The following is a 5,522-nucleotide window of genomic DNA, read 5'->3' as shown; positions in this document are numbered from 1 at the left end:
GAAGTGTCCTTCAAGGGCGCAAAAAAGCCGTTTGGAATTCGCCCAATGGTTCTTTATGAATGGTCCATTGAATCATTAGACTTGTTGCCGAGCAACAAATGCCCTGTGTGTTGCTCAGAGACGAACATTTCTGTTTTGTTTTTATATTTTCATTGGTAAAATTGAGCAAAACGGACAACATTGTGTCTAAAATAACACAATATTAACCTATTCTACTTACGTTTGTGTCGAAATCAACCACAACTTTGCTTTAAAATGCGTCGCAAGATCTCCTAACTGAAGATCACATGATCACAAACGGAAATCGCTTCCGTGAAGTGACCATCGCATGTTCCCTTCGCTAATGGACTTCTGGAAGGGCCCTTCGTGAAGGGATTCAGTTGTTCACTTTCGTTTGGAACGTCCCTACAAACGGCATCCCCTTCCCGAAGTGTCCTTCAAGGGCGCAAAAAAGCCGTTTGGAATTCGCCCAATGGTTCTTTATGAATGGTCCATTGAATCATTAGACTTGTTGCCGAGCAACAAATGCCCTGTGTGTTGCTCAGAGACGAACATTTCTGTTTTGTTTTTATATTTTCATTGGTAAAATTGAGCAAAACGGACAACATTGTGTCTAAAATAACACAATATTAACTTCTTACTTACTGAACTGTTGTATAAGATCAGTATCACATTTGCTCTCGTGTGATATTGCATCTGTGCATTGCATTGATATCTGTGTGTTTCATTGTGAAAGCGAAACTACTTTGTTTGGTCTTCCAAAAGAGGACGATATCTGCTTCGTCATGCCTAGAGCTGATCCGTGCTGGTCGCTGAGGAAATACATCAACTTCACGCTGTCGATCGCCGGATTGTCCAGAACACTTCAACCCAAATATTCAGATGTGTGCAGCACATTTTGCGCGAGGATGAGGACTGTTTTCTGTGAGAGTAGCCTACAATGCCGGTGTTTGTTTCTATAAAGTGGGGCAGTTCCAACTTTGCAAGGACAGTCTGGCGCTTCTGACTCACAGCCTGTAAGTAAGTTTTTTATATTTAAAGAATTTGCCACTGACAATTCAAACGCGAGTTTTGAGCAGTGTAGAGTAGCGCTTGTTGTTTTTCATTTCTCCAGACACGGTTTTATGTTTACGTAGCGCGATACGCAACGCGTAAAAAGACAGTATAAGTCATTATAATCAGTAATTAAGTCCCCACTGGATGCAACAAATGCCTCGTTTGTAATGGGTTTTATTGTTTTTGTCTTGTCGCGCCGGGACACAGGGCATCACAGTATGGTAAGGGGCGTAACATTTCCTTCACACGCTTGAGGTATTCAGCCAATCACAACGTCAGTGCCAATACTCTAAAGGAAAAGACCCCCTAAAGGAAGACTGAGGGTAGAGTCTTAAATCCGGATTAATCCAGAAACAAAACTTCAGATGCCAAATCAGTCATAGGTTTAGTGGTATTTGCTATCATGCATTGCACTTGAGCCAAGCAAGTTGTAAACCCCCTCTGCATTTTACCCAGGCTCCCTCTCTACGTAGGCCACGGGAATAAATCATTAATGGCTTTTTTGGAAAAGAAGCTGTATGCAGTCTTTCATGCCCTGTCGCCAACCTGAAGTCCTTGGCTCCCTTTCAGAACGGTTTTATTGCCCCGAAATTGCGCGGCTTAAATCGTGTACCCATCGAAAGTAAAACACAGCTGTAAATCTGGTCTATGTCTATTCCCCTCCTAGTCCCCCCACCGCCACCCATCAAATATCCATACACAATTCATTTAGGGCAATTTAGCTGATGCTAAACAGAATCAAGGTGAACTTTCAATGGGCCCTCGGCTATGAGAGAGGAGGAGCAGAAAAATGGTGGCCTAGCTTTGGGGGGTTTTAATCAACCAGCTCCTCAAGGCTAGCCATCCAGCCATGGAGCAGCCGCACTTAGCAGATGAGTTTTTGTGTCGCTAGCCCGAGTGCGTGTTCTCTAATCCTTCAGCCTAAAGTGTTTCGGTATTGTAAAATATGGCCACACGGGTGGAGAGAGCTGCCGGCTACACGAGATTAGAGTCACGATTAAAAGCCTACGGGATCCTCCTCGACTGCCAAGCGCTAGCTGGAGCGCTAGTTACGGCGCAGTCTGCAGCCGGAGATAAGATGGAACTTTTGTTTGAAACCTGATGAGAGGCTTCCTAATGAAAGTGCTGGCCCAAAAATAATCTTTTTTCTCTGTGTTAGTCAATCAAAAAACAGTGTGGTCGGGGACGGTGAAAAAAAATAAAAAGTGGGGGAAAAAGAGAAGTCATTTTGCATAATCAGTGAGCACCATCTGGAACAATTAACGAAATTCCACAGAACTTGGAGGATCAGTCATAGTGGCTTATTAAAGATCCTGAATTATAGGAGCAATAAATCCGTGGAAAAATGAAGCGTACCCCGGCCTGTCATCACTATTTTAACTTCAAATACGCACGAATATTCGATAAGGCTGAAAAGAAGAGATTAATATATGCAAATTAAGTCAAGCATTTTAAACCCCCCCCCCAACAACTGTCTGCCATTTTTTTCCTGTCTCTTATTACGAGCCTTTATGTTTTATTCATACACCAGCTCACCTGTCATTTCATAAGCTCTAATATTATGGGGGTATTATTAAAGTGCGCAAAGTGGCGCTTTAATTGGAAAGCTCTGTTGCATTTTCCAATTATTTGGAGCAAATTAAAAGCAGATGCACATACTTTAATAAGGGGACTAATAGCAGTTCCGGAAAATCAAAAATCATTGTCACTCGCTCTGATATTTTGCAAACTTAAGGTAATACTGAAACATCTCTGTATTTTTATCTTTCTCTCTCTCTTTCTCTCCAGGCACCTCTTGATTGATCTTCCTTTATTACACCAAGGAATAATTGATTGGCATTATATATAATCTTTAATAAAGGCATTGTCATTCTTTTTGTGATTAATGCAATAGATATGTTACTTACATAGGGGATATTGAATATCTGTGTTATTATGAGTATCTGTTGCTTGTTTTTTTTATAGACAAGAATGAAAATGACAAGTGGTAAAAGTCAAGCTCCTTACCACATATAAAAAAGATATTAACAATATGAAGTTCCCTTTACAAAAAACATTTAGAGAATCACAGCTCATACGATGCTCATTTCTGATAGACTAAGTATTACTTCATTAATACTCCCAAAAAAGAATGTATTCAAATCCATCACCTCACAGATGTTGCAAACAGACTCTTTTTCACTCTGATTCCTTCGCTAATTAGGAAATATTTCCTTCAAGCCATCAAGCTAAATGAAAAATAAATGACACCAAAAATCTGCTCAGCTTCAAAGAGGCGGTGGTGAAACAAAGTAAGAGGTTGTGAAGTCTAGAAAGACCCAACTTGTTAAAATGAGCGTGGACTGTCAAGTGAATGAAGGTTGCCAAATCTATGTGAATTAGTTTTTAATACTCTGCTAATAAATGTCAAAGCACCGGCACCTCAAATCCGCGCATATGTGGCTGACGATGACAGATTCCCAGACATGTCGAGTCTCCTGCGCTAGGCTAGTCTTTAATGCGCTGGCTGGTCTTTTTTTTTTTTTTGCATGTGTGTGTTTTGTTGGGAAGTGACGGAGGGTTTAATCAAGAAAGCAGGCAATTCATCAATCCTGAAGGAGCTGGTGCTACGAGCCTGACAGAGCGCACATGGTTTTAGTCCAGCTCGAACCTGGCCAGCTGTCAACATCCACGCGCATACATATATGCACATATGCGAGTTCGCGGAGTCCCCAACGATTAAGGTAAATCCAGCTGTCTGTTTGAAACCCCACACTTGCTCCTCAGGTCATAACTCAATTCATGAAGAAAATTCAATAAAAGTCTCTAATAACAAAAAAAACAACGACAACAACAACAATAATAATAATAAAATAGTAGTAATAATAATAATAATGATAATAATAATCCTACATTTTAAATAAAAAATAAATGCATAATTAAATTAAATAGATTTAACAAATAATAATAATAATAATAATTATTATTATTATTATTATTATTATGTATGCTGCGTTTCCAGTGATCAAGGTAAATCAAGTTGTCTGTTCAAAACCTCACACTTGTTTTTCAAATCATAATTCATGAAGATTAATTGTAATAAAATTCTAACTAATAGTAGTAGTAGTAGTAGTAGTAGTAATAATAATTCAGATTTCTATAAATAAAGCATATTATAATTATATGTAATAAGATATGTGTGCATGCTAATTTGTGTGTATATTATTTTATAAATTACAATGCACATATCTTCTAACATGTAATTCTAATATAATTAATTTATAGAAATATGGGTAAGACTTTATTTTAAGGTGTCCCTGTTACACATTATATGTACTTACTATTATAATTACATGCAAGAGAGTCGGACTCGTAACCCAAAGGTTGCGGGTTCGAGTCTCGTACCGGCAGGGATTGTAGGGGGGGGGAGGGAATGTACAGCGCTCTCTCCCACCTTCAATACCACGACTGAGGTGCCCTTGAGCAAGGCAACGAACCCCCAACTGCTCCCCGGGCGCCGCAGCAAAAAAATGGCTGCCCACTGCTCCGGGTGTGTGTTCACGGTGTGTGTGTGTTCACTGCTGTGTGTGTGCACTTTGGATGGGATAAATGCAGAGCACTAATTCCGAGTATGGGTCACCATACTTGGCCTCATGTCACTTTCACTTTTTTTAATTAATATTACTCAGTACATACATGTATAATTTACACTGTAACAAGGACACCTTAAAATAAAGTGTAACCGAAATATGTATAATTATACAATAAAACAACAATAATAATAATTATTATTTATAAGAAGCTTAAGGCAACATTGTCAGAACTGTGGCACAGCAGTTTGTGTACACATTCCCTGTGTCTCTACTATCTCCATCAATAAAAAAATACCAAAATATCCACTGGATAACTAGACAACATACTGCTCCGCTGCTAAGCTCGCCTGTGAACACAGTTCCTGACGGTTACAGAGACGTTGCTAAAGGAGGATCAATAGAACTCACTACTGGTGGTGACAGAGTGATGATTGGTGGCAGAGCATGTCTGCATGTCAGTCAAATGGCATTACCATGGCGACAGGGAAGCAGAATGCATCAGCCCACGTGCTGACAGAACCTTTCCTTTCTCTTTGGCCTCACTCGAGAACAAGTCAATCTGCTGTCACTTTAACCACGTCAAAGGCAAGTGGCAGAGTTTAATGTGTCAGTCACTTATTTTAACCACTGAAGCCTTGATACGATCAACGTGCCTGTAATCGCGCAATCACAGTACGCATAAAATCTATATGTGACTTCCTGAAGTCTCCTTAAGGCTGTTTTAAGAGCAAAGAGGTATTAATGCAATTAATGAAAATACAAACTGAAGCTAAAATATAGTAAATAAAAACCGTCAAAAAATCCAAATCAAATGAATTGAGGGTCAAAACAACTAGCAACTTGCACATCATCTAACTTTTTTCTTCTCCAGCAACACGTGGTATATTCTTCACA

The sequence above is a fragment of the Sinocyclocheilus rhinocerous genome, unplaced genomic scaffold (genome assembly GCF_001515625.1).
Source record: "Sinocyclocheilus rhinocerous isolate Xijiao unplaced genomic scaffold, SAMN03320098_v1.1 scaffold2199, whole genome shotgun sequence".
Taxonomy (NCBI): domain Eukaryota; kingdom Metazoa; phylum Chordata; class Actinopteri; order Cypriniformes; family Cyprinidae; genus Sinocyclocheilus; species Sinocyclocheilus rhinocerous.
Note: the sequence above shows the minus strand (reverse complement) of the source record.